The sequence below is a fragment of the Anomaloglossus baeobatrachus genome, chromosome 2 (genome assembly GCF_048569485.1).
Source record: "Anomaloglossus baeobatrachus isolate aAnoBae1 chromosome 2, aAnoBae1.hap1, whole genome shotgun sequence".
In the NCBI taxonomy this organism is placed as follows: Eukaryota; Metazoa; Chordata; class Amphibia; order Anura; family Aromobatidae; genus Anomaloglossus; species Anomaloglossus baeobatrachus.
In genome coordinates this window covers 35,440,210-35,465,795 of record NC_134354.1, presented here as the reverse complement: position 1 = coordinate 35,465,795, position 25,586 = coordinate 35,440,210, and the positions used below count along the sequence as shown (strand labels likewise).

The 25,586-nt window shown below is 46.4% G+C and overlaps 1 protein-coding gene across 3 annotated transcripts in view; it reads right to left on the bottom strand.

The window, feature by feature from the left end:
- Positions 1 to 617, bottom strand: part of HLCS (holocarboxylase synthetase) — a 179,060-nt gene extending 178,443 nt beyond the window's left edge. For 2 of the 3 annotated variants that reach the window (XM_075332914.1, XM_075332917.1), the window contains exon 1: positions 575 to 617. The gene's annotated coding sequence lies outside the window, so the exon portion shown is untranslated. Of the gene's footprint in view, positions 1 to 419; positions 440 to 574 lie in introns of those variants that run through there. The other variant, XM_075332915.1, reaches the window with a different exon arrangement.
- Between the last annotated feature and the right edge of the window lie 24,969 nt (positions 618 to 25,586).

Below are 25,586 nucleotides of genomic sequence, written 5' to 3'. Positions count from 1 at the left end.
CGCATTTTATGGCTGCAGAGGTTCCATATAAAGATGACTCCGGGTCTTACATTAATACATATTTTGCGGAGGGCTTTTTTCTCCCGCTCGTGACAGGCGCGAGTGTAACTCTGGGCTTAGCTCTGTTTTTGGTGACCTTTGGTCATTGATTCCCTATGGGAAAAGAAGCTGGACAAAATTTCACAGTTGCTTGCAACTTTTTTTTTTTTTTTTAACCCATAAGCCTCTGCTGATATCCACCCAACTTTCCCAGATGCAGGAAAAAAAAAAGATCATTTGCAAATAACATTTGAATAGAAGCTTCCATTCCCAGAGATGCAATCAATTACTTATAATATTTTGATTTTTTTTCTATATAATTGTGCATTATAGGCTTGGATGGGGGCAATGATTAACCCCTTGTATGTTGCAATACCCACACAGATGGCTGGATAGTGTTTAAGTAAGGTAATGCTATAACAGGAGCATTAGTATAAGACATCAGAGCAGATCATGCAGTGCAGGAGCCTCTGCAGCCCGGACCCCCAGCAATCAGGACCCCAGAAACCCACACCCAGCACAACACACAACTCACATGCTCTGCTATGGAGCCTTGCCACTGCAACCAAGCGTGAAATCACCACATAACCCTGCTGCGCTGTCAACTCCGTCGCGAACCAATCCGCGCTCCGGTCTTTTACAAAGCCTACAGGGCTTTCTGCTACGTGACTCCTCATTGGTAGCATTTTGACAAGAGAAGCGTCTTTATCTCCGGATTGGTTGAAGCTGCCCAGCCCACGCCAGGGGAACCCGGAAGTAAGTTGAAGAAATCCCAGCAGAGGAGTTTTGTTTGAAGAGTGAAACTTTAGTAACACTGACAAACGTAAACAAAGTCACAGGCTGGCGAGTGTTATGAGATTTGTTTCAATAATGATCTATTCAGATGAATAGGAGCGGAAGTGCAGCACGTGACAGAGAGCGGAGCTGCTATTGGAGGATTATTGGGGGCGCCGCATATCAGATAGTGATGACCCAGAGAACCTCTTTAACCCCTTCAGCCCCCGGGCACTTTCCGTTTTTGCGTTTTTTGTTTTTTGCTCCCCTTCTTCCGAGAGCCGTAACTTTTTTATTTTTCCGTCACTCTTGCCATATAAGGGCTTGTTTTTTGTACTTTTAAATGAAATCATAAGTTTTACCATATAGTGTACTGGAAAACGGTAAAAAAATTCCAAGTGCGGAAAAATTGCAAAAAAAGTGATCGTACAATAGTTTTTGGGATATTTTATTCACGGTGTTGACTATATGGTAAAACTGATGTGTGAGTGTGATGCCTCAGGTCAGTGCGAGTTCGTAGACACCAAACATGTATAGGTTTACTTTTATCTAAGGGGTTAAAAAAAATCAGACGTTTGTCCGAAAAATATTTGTGCTTCTATCTCCATTTTCCAAGACCCGTAGCGTTCTCATTTTTCGGGATCTGGGGCTTATTTTTTGCGTCTTGAGCTGATGTTTATAATTATACCATTTTTGGATAAATTTGACATTTTGATCGCCCATTAACAAATGTTGCGGCGACCAAAAAAAACTAATTTTGGCGTTTGGAATTTTTTTCTCATCACACCATGTACCGATCAGACTAATTGTTTTATATTCTGATAGATCGGGCATTTCTGAACGCAGCGATACCAAATATGTATATTTTTTTAACAGTTTTATTTTCAATGGGTGGAGATTTTAACTTTTTTTTATTTTTTCATGTTTTAAAACTTTTTTTTTACATTTTTTATTGATTTTACTAGCTTTATGCCTGCACAGTCTGGCCGCCTGTTCATTTCTGCTGATCAGAGCAGCATCGCTCTGATCAGCAGAAATGTTCATCTCCAGTGAGTGTCGGTGCTCTGTCGGCTCTCACAGTAAGTGAGTCATTGTAGTGTCAGGGGTCATCCGCTGACTCCGTGCTACCATGAGAACACATTGGTACCCCGTGATTGCTTCACAGGGGTACCAATGGCGCAATCCCTGCCGAGGCCATATAAATGTGAGTATTTCACAGCAGAATCTAAGGGGTTAACAGGCACGGGTAGATCGGAGATCAGCAGAGATGTGCGGGGATTACCGCGGGCTCACCGCCAAAGCCCGCAGTAACCAGAGAGAGGCGACCAATGGCGTACCAGTACATCTTTGGTCATAAAAGGGTTAAGGAACAATAACTTAGTTAAAAATACAAAAAGTATTGAATTACAACATTGATTTTACCATAATGTACTGGAAAACAGGAAAAAAATACAAGTTGGGTGAAATGGTGGAAAAAAAACACTGCAATTCAGCCTTTTTTTACCCATAAGGGTGTACTAACATGCTAATGGAGCCGACTAGCCAGGGGAACTAACGCCCTCGTTCATTAGGATCTTTACAAATACTTCTTCTAAAGATCCCTTTATCTATGGTAGTGTATACAGGGACGGTTAGGCAGGGATTAGCAATATACACCCAGAACTGCTCATGGTTCTCAGTGCATATTGGACCTGACAGGTTCCCTTTAATTGCATGTTGTGGGTAAAATCTAGCAACATAAAAAATACAGCAATTCTAGCATATACACTACTCCCAAAAAGAGATATTTGGCTTTTGGGTGAAATTTACAGAAAACAGAAAAAGTTCTCTATACAGTGATATTTTATCATGACAGTCGGGTAGAGATGAGCGAACCTTCAGTTTTGAGGTTCGGACTCAAAAAATTATGTGAAAATCCCCGTGGTGAGTATTGTGGTGCTGTGCTCATGTCTGAGTGCTGCGCAGCATTGTGCCCACCCACCTCCAGAAATGTTTTGCTGTGGGCTAAAAGCAAAACACTTCCGGAGGTGGGTGGGCGGTGCTTTTTTGTTTCATTCTTTTTTTTTCATTTCTCTGTGAACAAAACATATTACACCGTGTGCAGAATTATTAGGCAAGTTGTATTTTAGAAGATTTTTTTTATTATTGATCAACCACTATGTTCTCAATCAACCCAAAAGACTCATAAATATCAAAGCTTAATATTTTTGGAAATTGGAGTGGGTTTTTTTAGATTTGGCTATCTTAGGAGGATATCTGTTTGTGCAGGTAACTATTACTGTGCAGAATTATTAGGCAACTTAATAAAAACCGAATATATTCCCATCTCACTTGTTTATTTTCACCAGGTAAACCAATATAACTGCACAAAATTAAGAAAAACATTTCTGACATGCAAAAACAAAACCGATTAAAATTGGTGACCAATATAGCCCCCTTTCTTTATGATGACACTCAGCAGCCACCATCCATAGATTCTGTCATTGCTTGATCTGTTTATGATCAACATTGTGTGCAGCAGCCACCACAGCCTCCAGACACTGCTCCCAGAGGTGCACTGTTTTCCCTCCCTGTAGATCTTACATTTTATGAGGGACCACAGGTTCTCTATGGGGTTCAGATCAGGTGAACAAGGGGGCCATGTCATTATTTTTCCATCTTTTAGACCTTTACTGGCCAACCACGCTGTGGAGTAGTTGGATGCATGTGATGGAGCATTGTCCTGCATGAAAATCATGTTTTTCTTGAACGATACCGACTTCTTCCTGTACCACTGCTTGAAGAAGTTGTCTTCCAGAAACTGGCATTAGGTCTGGGAGTTGAGCATCACTCCATCCTCAACCCGAAAAGGTCCCACAAGTTGATCTTTGATGATCCCAGCCCATACCAGTGCCCACCTCCACCTTGCTGGCGTCTGCGTCGGAGTGGAGCTTTCTGCCCTTTACTGATCCAGCCTCTGGCCCATCCATCTGCCCATCAAGAGTCACTCTCATTTCATCAGTCCATATATCCTTTGAAAAATCAATCTTAAGATATTTCTTGGCCCAGTCTTGACGTTTTATCTTATGTTTCTTGTTCAGAGGTGGTGGTTTTCAGCCTTCCTTACCTTGGCCATGTCCCTGAGTACGGCACACCTTGTGCTTTTTGATACTCCAGTAACGTTGCAGCTCTGAAATATGGCCAAACTGGAGGCAAATGGCATCTTGGCAGCTTCACACTTGATTTTCCTCAATTTGTGGGCAGTTATTTTACGCCTTTTTTGCCCAACACCCTTTTTGCAATCCTGTTGGCTATTTGCCATGAAACACTTGATTGTTTGGTGATCACGCTTCAAAAGTTTGGCAATTTCAAGACTGCTGCATCCTTCTGCAACACATCTCACAATTTTGGACTTTTCAGAGTCTGTCAAATCTCTCTTCTGACCCATTTTGCCAAAGGAAAGGAAGTTGCCTAATAATTAAGCACACCTTATATAGGGTGTTGATGTCATTACACCGCACCCCTCCTCATTACAGAGATCCACATCACCTGATTTACTTAATTGGTAGTTGGCTCTCAGCCTATACAGCTTGGAGTAGGACAACATGTATAAAAAGTATCATGGGATCAAAATACTCATTTGCCTAATAATTCTGCACACAGTGTAGAACACAGAATGTAAGTGAAATCTGAGCCGATCACACACATCCCGCAGCGCGCACAATGCTGGGCATCACTCATCACCAGCACAGTCGATATTTTCCACAGAGATTTTCAAGGCATTTTCCGAGCCCTTTCCCGAGTCTCAATACAGAAAGTTGTCTAGAGTCGGGCAGTTAAGTAGAAGCATGTAATAGAGATTTCCTCATCTCAAACTATTTATACATACAAAAGCCAACACCAGGGGCCGGTATACTCCCCAAATAGCAGTGTCTCCATAACTTGTCATATGTCCTTGAGCATCAGTTACAAATGGTAACAACGTCTCCTGCTGGTCACAAGTTCAGTTATTGTCTGCGGAGGCATTGCATCCTATTCTTCTTGTAGGGTGGCCCAGGGCAGCCACTAGGAATTTCAGGGCCCCATACTGGCAAAAATGTTGGGCCCCCTTCAGACTCCGCCCAGACTCAACCCAAGCTCCGCCTCCACCGCTCAAACCTTCCACACTCTCACCACTCTGCTTGGAAAAGCGTGCATATATACATATACATAACTTCAAACGGAACCTAAAGACTCATCTGTTCAGAAATGCCTATAACCTTCAACGACCTCACTGCTTCACCACCGTGCGGAGCTGCCGCCCCACCACCGTGCGGAGCTGCCTCCCCACCACCGTGCGGAGCTGCCGCCCCACCACCGTGCAGAGCTGCTGCCCCACCTACACCCCACCTACTGTCTCCTCCCCATAATCCTATAGAATGTAAGCCTGCAAGGGCAGGGCCCCCCTCCCTCTGTACTAGTATGTCTACTGTAACTTGTATATGAATTCTGTATGTAACCCCTTCTCATGTACAGCACCATGGAATCAATGGTGCTCTATAAATCAATAATAATAATAATAATAATATACATACAGTCATAGCCAAAATTGTTTGCACCCTTGAAATTGTTCCAGAAAATGAAGTATTTCCCTCAGAAAATTAATAATACACACTCTACATCGCCCCTATCCACATTATACACCCCCTACACAGCCCCTCTCCATAATATCTCGCCCACACTGCTCCATGTATAATATCTCCCCCAAACACACTGCCTCTCTGTATAACATACCTACACACAATGCCCCGTGTATAATATTCCCACAAACACACTGCTTCTCTGTATAATATCCCCCACACAGACTGCTCCTCTGTATAATATCCCCCACACACACAGCTCCTCTGTATAATATAACTGAATAGGATAACTGAAGTGAGCACTAATATATATATATTATGAGTGCAAGCCAAAAATTACATACTATATACGGATAAGGCTGCACATCAAACTTAGATAATAGTATAATGCCTCAAGCATATGGACAAATATTGGAATATACAATTAAAAATGCTACTTGCTAATTTGAACATGTGAATAATGAATTGCATACCTGCCATGAATATTAGGAAAAAGGAGATATTTAGCAATCGCATTGATCAATGTAACTGAGCCCCAAGGCCTCGTCAAGGCATATCTCTATATTGGGGTCCCTAGCTCTGTGACCCTAACTGTGTGTCATCTCATTGCAATTAAAAACTGCTATGGGTGGAGAGGGGTAACTAAGGACTTTCTTATATAGGAGATGGAAAAAACATGGCCGAAAGGGGCGGAGCTGTGTTCACATTCAAAAAAAAAAAAACTACATATAACTGAATAGGATAACTGAAGTGAGCTCCGCCCCTTTCGGCCATGTTTTTTCCATCTCCTATATAAGAAAGTCCTTAGTTACCCCTCTCCACCCATAGCAGTTTTTAATTGCAATGAGATGACACACAGTTAGGGTCACAGAGCTAGGGACCCCAATATAGAGATATGCCTTGACGAGGCCTTGGGGCTCAGTTACATTGATCAATGCGATTGCTAAATATCTCCTTTTTCCTAATATTCATGGCAGGTATGCAATTCATTATTCACATGTTCAAATTAGCAAGTAGCATTTTTCATTGTATATTCCAATATTTGTCCATATGCTTGAGGCATTATACTATTATCTAAGTTTGATGTGCAGCCTTATCCATATATAGTATGTAATTTTTGGCTTGCACTCATAATATATATATTAGTGCTCACTTCAGTTATCCTATTCAGTTATATGTAGTTTTTTTTTTTTTCTGAATGTGAACACAGCTCCGCCCCTTTCGGCCATGTTTTTTCCATCTCCTATATAAGAAAGTCCTTAGTTACCCCTCTCCACCCATAGCAGTTTTTAATTGCAATGAGATGACACACAGTTAGGGTCACAGAGCTAGGGACCCCAATATAGAGATATGCCTTGACGAGGTCTTGGGGCTCAGTTACATTGATCAATGCGATTGCTAAATATCTCCTTTTTCCTAATATTCATGGCAGGTATGCAATTCATTATTCACATGTTCAAATTAGCAAGTAGCATTTTTCATTGTATATTCCAATATTTGTCCATATGCTTGAGGCATTATACTATTATCTAAGTTTGATGTGCAGCCTTATCCATATATAGTATGTAATTTTTGGCTTGCACTCATAATATATATATTAGTGCTCACTTCAGTTATCCTATTCAGTTATATGTAGTTTTTTTTTTTTTCTGAATGTGAACACAGCTCCGCCCCTTTCGGCCATGTTTTTTCCATCTCCTATATAAGAAAGTCCTTAGTTACCCCTCTCCACCCATAGCAGTTTTTAATTGCAATGAGATGACACACAGTTAGGGTCACAGAGCTAGGGACCCCAATATAGAGATATGCCTTGACGAGGTCTTGGGGCTCAGTTACATTGATCAATGCGATTGCTAAATATCTCCTTTTTCCTAATATTCATGGCAGGTATGCAATTCATTATTCACATGTTCAAATTAGCAAGTAGCATTTTTCATTGTATATTCCAATATTTGTCCATATGCTTGAGGCATTATACTATTATCTAAGTTTGATGTGCAGCCTTATCCTCTGTATAATATGACCCCACACACACTGCTCCTCTGTATAATATACCCCTACACAATGCTCCTATGTGTAATATCCCCCCCACTCAAACTATTCCTCTGTATAATATTCACCTTTCACTCACTGCTCCTCTGTATTTTTCCCCACAAACACTGCTCCTCTGTATAATATCCACACACACACACACACTGCTCCTCTGTATAATATTCCCACACACACTGCTGCTCTGTATAATATGCCTGCATACACACACACACTGCTCCTCTGTATAATATCCCCCCACACACAGCTCCTCTTTTTAATATCTCTCACACACACTGCTCCTCTGTATAATATCCCCATACACCCACTGCCACTCTGTATAATATCCCCTCACACATACTACTCCTCTGTATAATATCCACACACACTGCTCCTCTGTAAAATATCTCCCCACACACTGCTCCTCTGTATAATATCCCACACACACTGCTTTTCTGCATAATATCCCCCCCACACAGACTGCTCCTCTGTATAATATGACCCCACACACAGCTCCTCTGTACAATATCTCTCCCACACACTGCTCCTCTGTATAATATCCCCATACACCCACTGCCACTCTGTATAATATCCCCCCACACATACTACTCCTCTGTATAATATCCCCCCTACACACACTGCTCCTCTGTATAATATCCCACACACACTGCTCTTCTGCATAATATCCCCCACACACAGACTGCTCCTCTGTATAATATCCCCATCCTGGTTTTTGTCCCCTTCCTTGTATATATGTTCTCCTTCTTGTATATATGTTCCCTTCCAGGACCCCTCCTGGCGTATATATATCCCTCTCCTGGGCACATTCTGGTATAATGTCCCCATCTTAGTTTTTGTCCCTCTTTCTTGTATACATCCCCTTCCAGGGCCTCTCCTTTAATATTTGTCTGCCGCAAAAAGAAAAAAAAAACATTTCACTCACCCTCCCATCATTTCTGCTTAGCGTGAATCGACTTATATCAGTAACCAGCACTCAGGCCACTTGGTCCCTTGTCCAGCATAGATGACGCCTGTCTCAGGTGGGATGATCAGGTAGCTTGCAGGTCTTCTAATGCACAGACCACACTGATGTAAACAGTGTTGAATGGTCCAAGGAGACACTTGATGCCTCTCATCTCTCTTAAATGTGCCTGGAGTTGTGTGGCATTCATCATCCAGTTCTGAAGGGCATTGATCACAATGAAGTGGTCATCAGTGTTTGATATGGCCGAAGGACATACGCTTCTCTGACTTTCTGTGACTCTTCTAGTCTCTCTGTGTCTCTCTACACCCTGCTGGTGACACTCTAAGCTCAGTGGCCACTTCCATCTGAGAACATCCTGCTTGAAACCTCACATTGACCTGGAACTGCTCAGCAATTGTAAGGTGTTGTCTTGGTCTCTCATGATGACAAAATATGATGAGCATGATTAGGAGGACTGTAAATACCAATTCTAATTGAACCTCTAACATTTATTGGGCGATTCATTGGTCAAACACCTGTTGTGCATTTTGCAATTAGAGAACAGCAAGTTGTGCAAAAAGTCCTGAAACATTGAACAGTTGGACATGAGCATCCAAAAGATTAGAGAAGGTCACATTAAGGTCACCTGAAAAGGTCAGAGGGCATGTTAGGATCATCCTGAAATTTCACCCGAAAGCTAAATGTGAGTAGTGTATATATATATAGTACAGACCAAAAGTTTGGACACACCTTCTCATTCAAAGAGTTTTCTTTATTTTCATGACTCTGAAAATTGTAGATTCACATTGTAGGCATCAAAACTATGAATTGACACATGTGGAATGAAATACTTAAAAAAAGTGTGAGACAACTGAAAATATGTCTTATATTCTAGGTTCTTCAAAGTAGCCACCTTTTGCTTTGATTACTGCTTTGCACACTCTTGGCATTCTCTTGATGAGCTTCAAGAGGTAGTCACCGGAAATGGTTTTCCAACAGTCTTGAAGGAGTTCCCAGAGATGCTTAGCACTTGTTGGCCCTTTTACCTTCACTCTGCGGTCCAGCTCACCCCAAACCATCTCGATTGGGTTCAGGTCTGGTGACTGTGGAGGCCAGGTTATCTGGCGTAGCACCCCATCACTCTCCTTCTTAGTCAAATAGCCCTTACACAGCCTGGAGATGTGTTTGGAGTCATTGTCCTGTTGAAAAATAAATGATGGTTCAACTAAACGCAAACCGGATGGAATAGCACGCCGCTGCAAGATGCTGTGGTAGGCATGCTGGTTCTGTATGCCTTCAATTTTGAATAAATCCCCAACAGTGTCACCAGCAAAGCACCCCCACACCATCACACCTCCTCCTCCATGCTTCACAGTAGGAACCAGGCAAGTGGAGTTCATCCGTTCACCTTTTCTGCGTCGCACAAAGACACGGTGGTTGGATCCAAAGATCTCAAATTTGGACTCATCAGACCAAAGCACAGATTTCCACTGGTCTAATGTCCATTTCTTGTGTTCTTTAGCCCAAACAAGTCACTTCTGCTTGTTGCCTGTCCTTAGCAGTGGTTTCCTAGCAGCTATTTTACCATGAAGGCTGCTGCACAAAGTCTCCTCTTAATAGTTGTTCTAGAGATGTGTCTGCTGCTAGAACTCTGTGTGGCATTGACCTGGTCTCTAATCTGAGCTGCTGTTAACCTGCGATTTCTGAGGCTGGTGACTCGGATAAACTTATCTTCCGCAGCAGAGGTGACTGTTGCTCTTCCTTTCCTGGGGCGGTCCTCATGTGAGCCAGTTTCTTTGTAGCGTTTGATGGTTTTTGCCACTGCACTTGGGGATACTTTCAAAGTTTTCCAAATTTTTCGGACTGACTGACCTTCATTTCTTAAAGTAGTGATGGCCACTCGTTTTTCTTTACTTAGCTGCTTTTTTTCTTGCCATAATACAAAGTCTAACAGTCTATTCAGTAGGACTATCAGCTGTGTATCCACCAGACTTCTGCACAACACAACTGATGGTCCCAACCCCATTTTTAAGGCAAGAAATCCCACTTATTAAACCTGTGAAGTGAAAACCATTTCCGATGACTACCTCTTGAAGGTCATCAAGAGAATGCCAAGACTGTGCAAAGCAGTAATCAAAGCAAAAGGTGGCTACTTTGAAGAACCTAGAATATAAGACATATTTTCAGTTGTTTCACACTTTTTTGTTAAGTATTTCATTCCACATGTGTTAATTCATAGTTTTGATGCCTTCAATGTGAATCTACAATTTTCAGAGTCATGAAAATAAAGAAAACTGTGAATGAGAAGGGGTGTCCAAACTTTTGGTCGGTACTGTATATTTATATTTATTTTGCTGTACAGCATTTACCGTACAGGGTAATAATTTTAGATTTTGATGGACTTTTATGAATGTAAATATATACAAAAAATTAAAGTTACTATTTAAAGGGTCTCCAAACCAATGTAATTGATTATGATGCCTGAGGGACTAAAACCAGCAATAACCGATGGATTATTATGTCGTATAACATCTGGGGGAGGGTAGAGGATTTACGATCTGCTCTGCATTCCCGAGAACCTGGGACTAAATGGACTGAGGTTCTGGGTCCTGGCTGCTGTGTGTGAAAAGGTGAAATCCGCCTGGTGATGTATACCCCACTGTCACGGTGTGAGTGACGACACAACATCTGTCTTATCCAGGACAGGACAAGTACAGTTCAATCTTCATCTACAGAGTGAGGATTATTTAGCGCCATTCATTCTTTTATCAGCTATTGATATAGTGCCGAAATATTCCGCACTGCCATAGACAGGATACACTCACATCAATGATCCCTATATATATATATATATATTTTTTTTTTTTTAATTTATTTATTTATTTTTAAATAATCACAAATTGTTTTAAATTTATTTTAAATAATTAGCTTTTTGGTTTTACATTTATGTTCTAATTAATTTGTTACTTTATATTTTATTGGTTTTACATATATTTTCTAATTAATTTATTACTTTACATTTTTTGTTTTGTTTGCTATTTTCTCAATTCTGCGTCATCAGATTCTGTGAAAACGCAAATATTATATTTTATTCATTAACTTTTTTATATATATATATATATATATATATATATATATATATATATATACAGTGCCTACAAGTAGTATTCAACCCCCTGCAGATTTAGCAGGTTTGATAAGATGCAAATAAGTTAGAGCCTGCAAACTTCAAACAAGAGCAGGATTTATTAACAGATGCATAAATCTTACAAACCAACAAGTTATGTTGCTCAGTTAAATTTTAATAAATTTTCAACATAAAAGTGTGGGTCAATTATTATTCAACCCCTAGGTTTAATATTTTGTGGAATAACCCTTGTTTGCAATTACAGCTAATAATCGTCTTTTATAAGACCTGATCAGGCCGGCACAGGTCTCTGGAGTTATCTTGGCCCACTCCTCCATGCAGATCTTCTCCAAGTTATCTAGGTTATTTGGGTGTCTCATGAGGACTTTAATCTTGAGCTCCTTCCACAAGTTTTCAATTGGGTTAAGGTCAGGAGATTGACTAGGCCAATGCAACACCTTGATTTTTTCCCTCTTGAACCAGACCTTGGTTTTCTTGGCTGTGTGCTTTGGGTCGTTGCCTTGTTGGAAGATGAAATGACGACCCATCTTAAGATCCTTGATGGAGGAGCGGAGGTTCTTGGCCAAAATCTCCAGGTAGGCCGTGCTATCCATCTTCCCATGGATGCGGACCAGATGGCCAGGCCCCTTGGCTGAGAAACAGCCCCACAGCATGATGCTGCCACCACCATGCTTGACTGTAGGGATGGTATTCTTGGGGTCGTATGCAGTGCCATCCAGTCTCCAAACGTCACGTGTGTGGTTGGCACCAAAGATCTCGATCTTGGTCTCATCAGACCAGAGAACCTTGAACCAGTCTGTCTCAGAGTCCTCCAAGTGATCATGAGCAAACTGTAGACGAGCCTTGACATGACACTTTGAAAGTAAAGGTACCTTACAGGCTCGTCTGGAACGGAGACCATTGCGGTGGAGTACGTTACTTATGGTATTGACTGAAACCAATGTCCCCACTGCCATGAGATCTTCCCGGAGCTCCTTCCTTGTTGTCCTTGGGTTAGCCTTGACTCTTCGGATAAGCCTGGCCTCGGCACGGGAGGAAACTTTCAAAGGCTGTCCAGGCCGTGGAAGGCTAACAGTAGTTCCATAAGCCTTCCACTTCCGGATGATGCTCCCAACAGTGGAGACAGGTAGGCCCAACTCCTTGGAAAGGGTTTTGTAACCCTTGCCAGCCTTGTGACCCTCCACGATCTAGTCTCTGATGGCCTTGGAATGCTCCTTTGTCTTTCCCATGTTGACCATGTATGAGTGCTGTTCACAAGTTTGGGGAGGGTCTTAATTAGTCAGAAAAGGCTGGAAAAAGATAATTATTCCAAACATGTGAAGCTCATTGTTCTTTGTGCCTGAAATACTTCTTAATACTTTAGGGGAACCAAACAGAATTCTGGTGGTTTGAGGGGTTGAATAATAAATTACCCTCTGAATAAACTTTTCACAATTTAAAAAAAAAAAATGAAAAAAGAAATAACATTCTTTTTTGCTGCAGTGCATTTCACACTTCCAGGCTGATCTACAGTCCAAATGTCAGAATGCCAAGTTAATTCCGAATGTGTAAACCTGCTAAATCTGCAGGGGGTTGAATACTACTTGTAGGCACTGTATATATATATATATATATATATATATATATATATATATATATATATATATATATATATTAATCTCATTTTAAATAACCAGTAATTGTTTTTAATTTATGTTAGATAGCTTTTTTTATCATACATGTATTTTCTAATTAATTTATGTTACTTTATATTATTTTTTTTGTTTGCTGTTTTCTCAACTCTGCATCATCAGATTCTGTAAAGATGCAAATATTATAATTTATTTTTATATCATTTTTGTATATACTTTATATTCATTTTAAATCTGTAATTCTTGTTAATTTATTTTCAATAATTAGCTTTTTTTGTTTTACATATATTTTATAATTTATGTTGCTTTATATTATTATTTGTCTGTTGTTTTCTTAACTCTGCGTCATCACATTATGTGAAAATGCATATATAATTTATTTTCTTTTATATCATTTTTATATATATATTTGAAATTAATTTAAAATAATCTGTAATTATTTTTAATTAATTTTAGATAATTAGCTTTTTTGTTTTACATGTATTTTCTAATTTAATGTTACTTTACATTATTTTGTTTAATGTTTTCTCAACTCTCCGTCATCAGCTCCTGTGATCCCCGTTTGCTCGTTCTTCTGCTGCTGTTTTCTCACCACCGCTTTCATTGTTCTCTCTATATCTCCCTGCTATCCAAACATCATCTGTTTATAACTTCCAACTTTTAGACTATGTGCCCACAAAAGATTGCACCCGCGGATATATCCGCAGGTACGTCCGCAGGTTTCCCACAGCAACTCCCCGGAATCCGCAGCTATTCATTGCTGCAGGATTCCAGCGAAATATCTGCGGTAGGGTACTTTCACACTTGCGTTGTTTGTTTTTTTGGCGCAATCCGCTGTCTTTGGAAACAGCGGAATCTGTTAACGGATTCCGTTGTTTCCCATGGACTTGCATTGATGACGGATTGTGCCAAAAGTACCTGCGTTGCTTCCGTTGGCCGATGCTCCGTTGCTTCCGCCAAGCGGAAGCAACGCAGAATGTAACGTTAAATGCTTGTGTCAAAATGACGCCAACCAACGGATTCCGTTGGTTCCGTTAAAATTTATAATGGTTCCCTATGGTAGCGGATTCCGTTGCTAAGTGCTTAACAACGGAATCCAAACGGATGCAACGGTCCGTTATTTCACAGGAATCAGCTAACGGATTCCTGTGAAATAATGGACCCGTTGCATCCGTTGACACAACAAAAATAACGGATGCGTCAAAACGACGCAGCAACGGACCCAGCGGATTCAACCCAACGCAAGTGTGAAACTAGCCGTAAACCTGCGGACATTCGTTCGACTTCCCTGCGGAAGTCCCGGCCTCCATCTCCATAGTGGAGAGGCGGGACATCCGCAGCATGTTCCGCAGCCGCACATACCGCAGCATTGATACAGCACTCCCCATGTCCCATAGGATAACATGGGGAGTGTCTATACTTGCTAAAACCTGCGGATTTATCTAGAACATCCAGATAAATGTGCAGGGTTTCCGCGGCAAAATCCGCGGGTATAGAGTCCCGTGGGCACATAGCCTTAAAAGTGGAGAAAGAGGGACAAACTATACAGCGTGCTTATCGCGGCACAGCATATTTTTGGTCACGCTTCATACATTTCTTTCTACCCTGAGAGGAGGCAATGTGAGAAGGGGCGGTGGCAGTGAAGGACATTCAGCCGGGCACAGACCAAAATTCAGGACTGTCCCACTACATTTTGTACAATTGGGACCTATTGATTTATTGTTTTTCTTAATTCATTCATAGTTGTAGCAGCTTTAACCTTTTCGATTTTCTGTGACCTTCACTATATGAGGTTTTGCTTTGTTACGAGAATTGCGGTATTTTTTTTTTAAGTGCTATTGTTATGGACGTGATTATGGACTGTTATGAGTATTAAGAATTATATGAAGATATCCAAAAACAGGACTCAAGATGGCGTTTGAACTGTACTCAGATACGGGACTTTCTGGTCATAAGTGAATCATGCTGACTTAGCTTAATACAGAATGATGAAACACATATATGTGTCGCCCTGGGCAAGCCAGGGGACACGGGTCACAACACCACCACACCCCACACTCCAGGTAGGCACATCTATGCTAACCAGAAATCCTTGTTGCCTTCCTCCAGGAGTTTGATGATGCACACCAGGGGGTGGGCCAGGCGGTTGGCTCCGCCCACCAAGGAGGTCACAGCTCTGGAGGCGGGAGAAACCAGGTAGATAGCTCAGGGAGGAGCAGGAGTGAGGAGCTAGGTAGAGGAGTTAAGAAAGTGAAAGTGAAAGTGGAAAAGGAGGAAAGCAAGTGAAGTGACAGTAAAGAAAGAAAGCCCGAAGGGTCCAGCTTTGTGGAGGGCCAGATCAGCAAGGTCAGCGACGGCGGTGACTGTCTGGAGGGGGACCGTTTGGAAGTTCCTGGAAGGACCCCGTTGGCTGTGTGCCCGGTGGTCTGGAGCAGTGTTCCGAAGGACAGTCAGCACCAGGGCAGGGGCCTCTCGGACCCCGGCAAGGCTAGGAGTCGCCAAATTTGCCGAATCCGTCAGTGACGGGGACGCAGATCCCCCAACAACCAAGTCCCGATTGAAGGCAACAGCCCAACCTGAAGCAGAGAGACACTGCCACCGCCAAGGCACCAGTTTCTCAGGGCCAGCACCTGCGGGCAAAGTGTAGAGCTCCTCCGGCCCAGATTGCAGTCGGGGAGCGGGTAACCGGAGGGAATCCACCGCTACCACAAGTCAAACATAGGTGCAAGGAAGAGGGACATCACCGTCACTTACCAGGAGTGCAGGTGCAGCCGTCTGTGGGACCGTCCTACCAGCCGCTTGGTTTACCGTACAAACTGTGTCCGTGTCTCAGGCTGAGTGAGTACCACAGTGCCGCAAGGCACAGCGCTGCCCCGCGTCCCTGCGCCCACCAGGCCCCGCACCTCACAAACCTTCACCGGGCCCCGGGATCACCAACCCCTACCCACGGAGGGGCAACATAACAACTGGCTGCTCCGCATCAGCATCCCCGGGATCCCCATATTGAGCAGCGGTGGTGAAATCACCACAACCGTGGGTGGCGTCACGAACTATAACAATCCCCACACCCAACCACAAACCCCCTTTCACTCACGGGCGAGGAGTGTCGCTCGAGAAACCCCGGGATCCGGCCCACGGCTCGAGCCACCACTGAGCAGCTGCCGGACCCGAGCAGAAGGGGTGAGCGCGGTGTGCTGACACCCTCCTCCCCGCCCGCGACAACTTGGCGTCACGAACAGGATCTTACCGCTCTGCCGTCAGGTAGAGGTGCGCCTTGTTACCGCCGGAGGTATCCGGCAGGAAAATTTCAGAAGCCGCCATCTTTGGCGCGAAAAGTTCCCGCTCGAGCGTCTTCTCGAGCAGTAGAGGCGCGAAGGCCAAAACTCCGCCCCGAGAGAGGAGGGGCCGGAAAGAGCTAAGGGGGACGCGATGGCGGCTGGCGGCATGTAGTCGCGAATATAAAAGCAGGGACGCCAGGACCTTGCAAGCATACCGTTCCTGGAAGCAAACAGAGAAGCCATCATGTGGATGCCGTCCCGCGACACCGTAGCCCCCGCGCCTGGAACCGCGGCGTGGGTGGAGATCCGAACCGCGCAGCTCTATCAAAGGCTGCAGGTCAGGATGCAGCTCCTCATGGAGGAGTGGGAGGCCGACATGGCGGACGTTGTAGCCACCGTGCGGAGACGCGAGGAGGAGGCGGAGAAAGGGAGGGTGAGTGACCCACGTCCCGATGCCCTTGAAGGGCCGGTCATCGCGGCTGTGGGGCCCGGTCCAAGCCCTCTCCCCCCGTTGCCTCCCTCGCCACCCGTCCCGGGGGCCGTGACCCCGCCACTAGGCCTGCTACCACCGCAACCGGTAGCAGTACCCAGCGTCCCCGCCCAGGCGGGCCGACCTGTAAACGGAGCCCGCGGCGCACCGGAGGTGTTACCGTGGAAGACGCCGAAAGTAGAACCGGAGGCATCCCTTGAAAAACACCCCGAGCCGGGGGCCGATGACCCGTTCCGAGTCCAAGGCCCGGCAGCGGAAAGCCCCTATGCCCATCCCCCACACCTCGGCTGAGGTGGCGCCGGGTTGTTGCTGCAAGGCAGCGCCCAAGGCCATGACACCGCGGGATACGCCGCCCACCATCCTGACAGTGGGTAACGTTATGGATGTCCCGCGGGGCCCGACCCGTGCGCCGGCGCTGGCGGCAGCGCCATACTGGGATAGGGAGCCGGTACCGCTGGGCCTGGAGATCGCCGAGAGGGAGCAGAAAAAGGCCGAACTGGTGGCCAGAGCGATCCGAGAGAAGGAGCACCTCCGGCGGGCAACCTCCCGTGCCCGAGGACCGTTGTACGTGGGGCAGGTGAGGCGGTTTGATGTCCGCCGGGGCTACGGGTTCATCTACGAGCCGTGCCTGGAGGCCGAAGTTTTTGTAGCCTGGCGGGATGTGAATGCCCACCTGCCCGAGGAGCATCCTGGCCGTAATCTGATGCCGGGTGATATTGTCCAGTACACTCGGTTCTTTGGGGAGCGAGGGTGGTTTGCGCTGGACGCTAGATTGAAGGGCAGCCCAGAGGCCCTCGCAAGCGCCGAGCCCCCTCCCTTGGAAGGAGCACTTGAGCCTGGAGGACCGGAGTAGGGCAGCGGATGCCCGCCGCAGCGGTCCCCGGTGGGACCACCAGTGAGTTTAAGTTTGTTGTTGTTTAAAAGTTTTGAAGAATGATGAAAATGATAAGAAAAATGATACCGAAGTTTAACCTGATTTGCTTTTGTGATTGAACCGGCAGGAGCCGGCACCGTTGTCCCCGTGGGGACCGTTTAAGTTTGGCATGGGAACTATCCATGGACAAGCCCGTGAACTTGCAGGGCACCACAAACGTTAAGTGGCTTGTAAATATGTGGGTTACCGTTACCGTTTCCTCCATACCGCCTCCGGAGAGGCAGGTTGGAGGGAGGGCCCTGAGCAGAGCAGGCTAGGGCCCAGCCACCAAAGGAACCGGTGGCCACCCTCTGGAGGGGAAGGACAGATCCCGCTCGGGTAACTTGTGCTGGACTGTGGGTCAAGGGGTGCTGCCTGGGCTTTAGGGGCAGCATCAGGGCCAGGTTGCTTGGGTGGGAGAGAGCGGAAACCGTGACCGTAAACCGTTGCAACGTTTAAGTAAATGTGCCTCCCGTCTTGGGAAGAGTTTTGATTAAAAATGTTATTTATGTTTTCTTAACCCTGTTACCCCTTTTTACAGAAAAATAAAATCGGTGTAGGACGGCAGCCCGCGGACGGTCTGCATTTTGCTAAGGGGAAATGTGTCGCCCTGGGCAAGCCAGGGGACACGGGTCACAACACCACCACACCCCACACTCCAGGTAGGCACATCTATGCTAACCAGAAATCCTTGTTGCCTTCCTCCAGGAGTTTGATGATGCACACCAGGGGGTGGGCCAGGCGGTTGGCTCCGCCCACCAAGGAGGTCACAGCTCTGGAGGCGGGAGAAACCAGGCAGATAGCTCAGGGAGGAGCAGGAGTGAGGAGCTAGGTAGAGGAGTTAAGAAAGTGAAAGTGAAAGTGGAAAAGGAGGAAAGCAAGTGAAGTGACAGTAAAGAAAGAAAGCCTGAAGGGTCCAGCTTTGTGGAGGGCCAGATCAGCAAGGTCAGCGACGGCGGTGACTGTCTGGAGGGGGACCGTTTGGAAGTTCCTGGAAGGACCCCGTTGGCTGTGTGCCAAATTTGCCGAATCCGTCAGTGACGGGGACGCAGATCCCCCAACAACCAAGTCCCGATTGAAGGCAACAGCCCAACCTGAAGCAGAGAGACACCGCCACCGCCAAGGCACCAGTTTCTCAGGGCCAGCGCCTGCGGGTAAAGTGTAGAGCTCCTCCGGCCCAGATTGCAGTCGGGGAGCGGGTAACCGGAGGGAATCCACCGCTACCACAAGTCAAACATAGGTGCAAGGAAGAGGGACATCACCGTCACCTACCAGGAGTGCAGGTGCAGCCGTCTGTGGGACCGTCCTACCAGCCGCTTGGTTTACCGTACAAACTGTGTCCGTGTCTCAGGCTGAGTGAGTACCACAGTGCCGCAAGGCACAGCGCTGCCCCGCGTCCCTGCGCCCACCAGGCCCCGCACCTCACAAACCTTCACCGGGCCCCGGGATCACCAACCCCTACCCACGGAGGGGCAACATAACAACTGGCTGCTCCGCATCACCATCCCCGGGATCCCCATATTGAGCAGCGGTGGTGAAATCACCACAACCGTGGGTGGCGTCACGAACTATAACAATCCCCACACCCAACCACAAACCCCCTTTCACTCACGGGCGAGGAGTGTCGCTCGAGAAACCCCGGGATCCGGCCCACGGCTCGAGCCACCACTGAGCAGCTGCCGGACCCGAGCAGAAGGGGTGAGCACGGTGTGCTGACACCCTCCTCCCCGCCCGCGACATATACATATGGAGCACCCCACGGGGCCTGAGGGGTTACTCGTTGCTGGACCGGTGAAGGGTCAGGGGGATGTCACGGGTGGCCTGCCCGATTTCGTGACCCCGAGGTGTCCACGGAAAGGGGAGAGAGATGGGGATGGATGGGATGATTTCACGACGCCACCTGCAGTACGCGGCCAGGGAATTAGCTGTCCCTGTCCTCCGGGACGGATGGCAATAGCAGCAAAGATGGTTTCTGCTCCCCACAGGTGGAGCGGGCCCCGGGCAGGAGGACGATGAAGATTAATGGCCTTCGGCGCCGAAGCGCAGGGCGGCGGCGCCAGCAGTGAAAAGGCTGACACAGTCTCTGCGGTTCCAGGTGGTTTACTCACAGTTCTTTAAACGGCCCAGGAGGTACTGGTCACCGCCGTGTTGGGCTCCAGCCAATCCCGGTTAAATCAGAGGTAGCCACCGGTATTTTGAAAGTGTCGTTTTTAAGAGTTGCCCCTCCAGGAGTGAGGAACCTGGGCTGAGCATCCCACTCCAAACCTCAGGCCCCGTGAAAGAAGAAGAAGAGTGGTGTGGTATCGCCAGAACTGGAGTCTCGGCTAGACATGACTTTGGATTGGGTGACCGTTGCTCCTACTTCTACCCCAAGTGGTGACCGCCCCGCAGGTGGTTGTCCTAGTGACTGGGAAAATCCCATGCTTCGTGATGGCCAACCCCCTATCTACACTAGTCCAGTCCCCAGTGAGAAGGCACCTAAACTGTATGTAAAGTATAAATGTGGAAATACCGTTGATTAACCCCCTCCTTACCCGCGATGAATATTGTAGCTTAATTGAGCTGCAGTACCCTGTGGCGACTGAAGCCTCAGGAGCGCCACACATATATATCTCAGGATAAGCTCTTTTTGTCGTTTACCCAATAGGAGACGTGTTACGTATTCTTGGCTCCTAGCCAACTGATTTCTTTAAATGTATCTGAACTTACGTAATTAAAGCAGTCCTATTTTCTACCCAGATCCTTGTACATCTCCCCTATTTCACTGGTCTGTGTGGATGAATAACATGTATGCAAGTGACAAATGACTCATGATTTGGAATGCAGATGGGTTTAAGATGTGGATACATAACTTGAATTGCATTACCCTAAATTATGCCCCCCTTAACACTATCTTTATTTTTATATAGGGCTAATGTGCCGCCCTGGCAAAACCAGGGTGTCACAGAGGTCTGCATCTATCTTTTTGGTGCAGATCTCACTCTCCCTTGGGGAGTTTCCCACACAGATCCACACCAGCCAATCAGGCCCTACTCACCCCCTCCCCAGGAAAAAGGGAGGGGGCGAGAGGAGCTTAGACCATCCGTGGGCACCAGTTACCAGCAACTTGGTTAATTCCTGGACGTGTGTCAGTTATTGCTTTATACTGTGAGTACTCCTGCACCACCCGGTCCAAGCCATGGACTGCACCCGTCACTCCCTAATCCACTACACTGGGGTCCCGGGACATCAACACCCTACCCATGGAGGGAAAATCACCACCTTGCTGCCCATCACCATCCCAAGGATCCTTTGACCGGCAGCAGCGGTGCTCCATTACCTCACCGCACACCACGGGTGGCGTCACTGATCATAGACTTACAAATTCTCCTGTACATAGTCCCCCATTTTGGTTGTGGAGCCTGGGATCACAGACCGGGTCACGCCACCATGATACCTACAGAAGTGACCCCTTGGCCCGGATCTGAGTACCCCCTATCCCTGGGCGATACACTAACATGTGCCACAGCGCTTTACATACATCAGGAACACTGTCTCCATTGGGGCTCACAATCTAAATTCCCCATCACTGTCTTTGGAGTGTGGGAGGAAACCGGAGTACCCGAAGGGAACCCACACAAACACAGGGAGAACATACAAACTCCTTGCAGATGTCGTTGGTAGGATTTGAACCCAGGACCCCAGCGATGCAAGATTGCAGTGTTAACCACTGAGCCACTACAAGACTGAAGTGCTAACCACTGAGCCCCCACAAGACTGTAGTGCTAACCACTGAGCCCCCACAAGACTGCAGTGCTAACCACTGAGCCCCCAAAAGATTGCAGTGCTAACCACTGAGCCCCCACAAGACTGCAGTGCTAACAACTGAGCCAATTCAAGACTGCAGTGCTAACCACTGAGCCTCCACAAGAGTGCAGTGCTAACAACTGAGCAAATACAAGACTGCAGTGCTAACCAATGAGCCACCATAAGACTGCAGTGCTAACCAATGAGCCACCATAAGACTGCAGTGCTAATCAATGAGCCACCGTGCTGCCCATACATTTTGTCTAACACATCTGTAAAGCCGTGTTCACATATAGTGTAAATGCCGCATGTTTTCTGCCAGTGACCACACCAAACTATGCCATTACCATTTTCTCTGGTTATTCAATTTTTGCTGCATTTGTTTTATGTTATATTTTATGCTTCCCAAGTTTCTTTGATCCGTTTTTGATGCAGATTAGAAGCAGTGTTCTAAAAAAGGGAACCTGTCACCAGAAGTGTGCCTGCACTAGTATGTCTCTGCCCTGGTTGCAAGATGTTGCCCGGCTATGTGGATGGTGCCGGAGGTGTCATCCATGTCAATCATCAAAGGTGGAGGCCGATCAGCGCCGAAAGGAGGGACAGAAGCAGCAAAATGGGACGCCCATCAGACTGGACCCAAGGATTAGCATACATAGCAGGAGGTTTTTGTATTGAATCCTGTTTTGTTTGTGTCTTCAGATAAGGAAGATTTATCTTCCTAGTCAGTCAATGCTATTAATCTTAGCAAGGGTTAAGGCCCCGTCACACTAAGCAACATCGCTAGCAACATCGCTGCTAACGAACAACTTTTGTGACGTTGCTAGCGATGTTGCTGTGTGTGACATCCAGCAACAACCTGGCCCCTGCTGTGAGGTCGTTGGTTGTTGCTGAATGTCCTGGGCCATTTTTTAGTTGTTGCTGTCCCGCTGTGAAGCACAGATCGCTGTGTGTGACAGCGAGACAGCAACAACTAAATGTGCAGGCAGCAGGAGCCGGCTTCTGCGGAGGCTGGTAACCAATGTAAACATCGGGTAACCAAGAAGCCCTGTCCTTGGTTACCCGATATTTACCTTTGTTACCAGCCTCCGCCGCTCTCACTGTCAGTGCCGGCTCCTGCTCTGTGCACATGTAGCTGCAGGACACATCGGGTTAATTAACCCGATGTGTGCTGTAGCTAGGAGAACAGGGAGCCAGCGCAAAGCTTGTGCGCTGCTCCCTATTCTGTGCACATGTAGCTGCAGCACACATCGGATAATTAACCCGATGTGTGCTGTAACTAGGAGAGCAGGGAGCCAGCGCTCAGTGTGCGCTGCTCTCTGCTCTCTGCACGTGTAGCTCCGTGCGCTGGTAACCAAGGTAAATATCGGGTTGGTTACCCGATATTTACCTTAGTTACCAAGCGCAGCATCTTCCACGCGGCGCTGGGGGCTGGTCACTGGTTGCTGGTGAGCTCACCAGCAACTCGTGTAGCGACGCTCCAGCGATCCCTGCCAGGTCAGGTTGCTGGTGGGATCGCTGGAGTGTCGCAGTGTGACATCTCACCAGCAACCTCCTAGCAACTTACCAGCGATCCCTATCGTTGTTGGGATCGCTGGTAAGTTGCTTAGTGTGACTGGACCTTTAGGGTACCTTCACACTTTAGCGATGCAGCAGCGATCCGACCAGCGATCTGACCTGGTCAGGATCGCTGCATCGCTACATGGTCGCTGGTGAGCTGTCAAACAGGCAGATCTCACCAGTGACCAGCCCCCAGCCAGCAGCGACGTGCAAGCGACGCTGCGCTTGCACGGAGCCGGCGTCTGGAAGCTGCGGACACTGGTAACTAAGGTAAACATTGGGTATGGTTACCCGATGTTTACATTAGTTACCAGTGCACACCGCTTAGCTGTGTGTGCAGGGAGCAGGGAGCCGCGCACACTGAGCGCTGGCTCCTTGCTCTCCTAGCTACAGTACACATCGGGTTAATTAACCCGATGTGTAATGCAGCTACATGTGCAGAGAGCAGGGAGCCGCGCACACTGCTTAGCGCTGGCTCCTTGCTCTCCTAGCTACAGTACACATCGGGTTAATTAACCCGATGTGTACAGCAGCTACATGTGCAGAGAGCCGGAGCCGGCAGCACAGGCAGCGTGAGAGCTGCGGAGGCTGGTAACTAAGGTAAATATCGGGTAACCACCTTTGTTACCCGATGTTTATCTTGGTTACAGCTTACCGCAGCTGCCAGACGCCGGCTCCTGCTCCCTGTTCGCTTCATTTGTCGCTCTCTCGCTGTCACACACAGCGATCTGTGTGTCACAGTGGGAGAGCGCCTTTGAAGAAAACGAACCAGGGCTGTGTGTAAGGAGCAGCGATCTCGCAGCAGGGGCCAGATCGCTGCTCAGTGTCACACACAGCGAGATCGCTAATGAGGTCACTGCTGCGTCACAAAAAGCGTGACTCAGCAGCGATCTCGGCAGCGAGCTCGCTGTGTGTGAAGCACCCCTTAGCCGGCAGGGTAATTGCTAGTCTTTTCCTACCAGTCTTGTACGGATTGTGACCGTGCGATTGTTAGATTACTCTTCTTTATTGCACATTCCATGTAGGAAGTTTGGTTTTTTTATGCTGACTGCAAGAGTTCCCTATCCTGTCTTATGTATTTAGTATAGTGTGGCCTCTCTTTGCTCCATCTTGCTTTTACTGTGTATGTCTTTTCATCTTTACTCACAGTCTGTACATGTGGGAGGCTGCCTATTTTGTTTGGGGAAATCTACTCTGAGGCAAGATAGTTTCTTTTCACTTTCTGCCTTGTAGGTTATGTAGACCTCCGGCTGGGTTTGAGGCATCTAGGCTGTTAGGCATGCTGCCCAGCTACTTCTAGTGTGGTGTTAAGTTCACGGCTTGCGGTTGGTACTTAATTACCTACGACTCTGGTGAATTGTGTTCATGGTAGTCATTGAACATCGGATCATAACACAGAAGTGTCTCCTATACTTAGCATTGCAGCTTGTGGCTTTTTGTTGTTGCTGCTGCCTCTAATGCTACAGGTTGTGAGTTCGCATCCATTGGAAGATCAGACTTCAAGAACAAAGACAAATTAGTTAATTAAATGAATGTATAAACAGCAAAGAGACACTGAAGTCAGGGGAGGAGGAGAAGGAGCTACTAAGCAATGAACTCAGTAAGGCTATGTGCGCACAGTGCGTTTTTCGCGGCGTTTTTGCGCGTTTTTCGGGTGCGTTTTTGGCCTCAAAACTGCAGGACTTTGCTTCCCCAGCAAAGTCTATGAGTTTTCATTTTTGCTGTCCGCACACATCTGTTTTTTTTACCTGCGTTTTTGAGTTAAAAAAAAAAAATGGACATGTCAGTTCTTTCCTGTGTTTTTCTGCGTTTTCCCCCCATGCAATGCATTGGAAAAACGCAGCAAAACGCAGAGATCAAAAACGCAGCAAAACGCAGCCAAAAACGCACCAAATCGTGGCAAAAACGCATGCGTTTTTTGATGCGTTTTTTCGACGCAGGTGCGTTTTTGTGCGTTTTTAGCGGCCAAAAACGCACAAAAACGCAGCGTCAAAAAGACGCAGTGTGCGAACCTAGCCTAAAGCTGAGTTTATATGAAAAGGCTTTAAGGAGAACACTGCAATTCACTGCACGAAGCTGCCATTGTTACGTGGTCATACTTATAAATTGATACTGAATTGATCTAATTATGTCCTTCTCACTAAAATGCCACCAATAGTGGGTGATATCATATACAGGGAATGGTGTTACATTTAGGAAATGGGAGAAATAAACTGGGAATTATTGGAGAGTATTTGCTGACAAACGGAGAAATCAATAGCAGCTTCTCCAAAAACATTGAGGTTTTACAGATAACTTTGTGATGTAGACAACAGAGCACAGGAAACTCTCCTGGCTCCCAGGGACATCATTAGTGTTTATGTCAAAACATCACACCCGA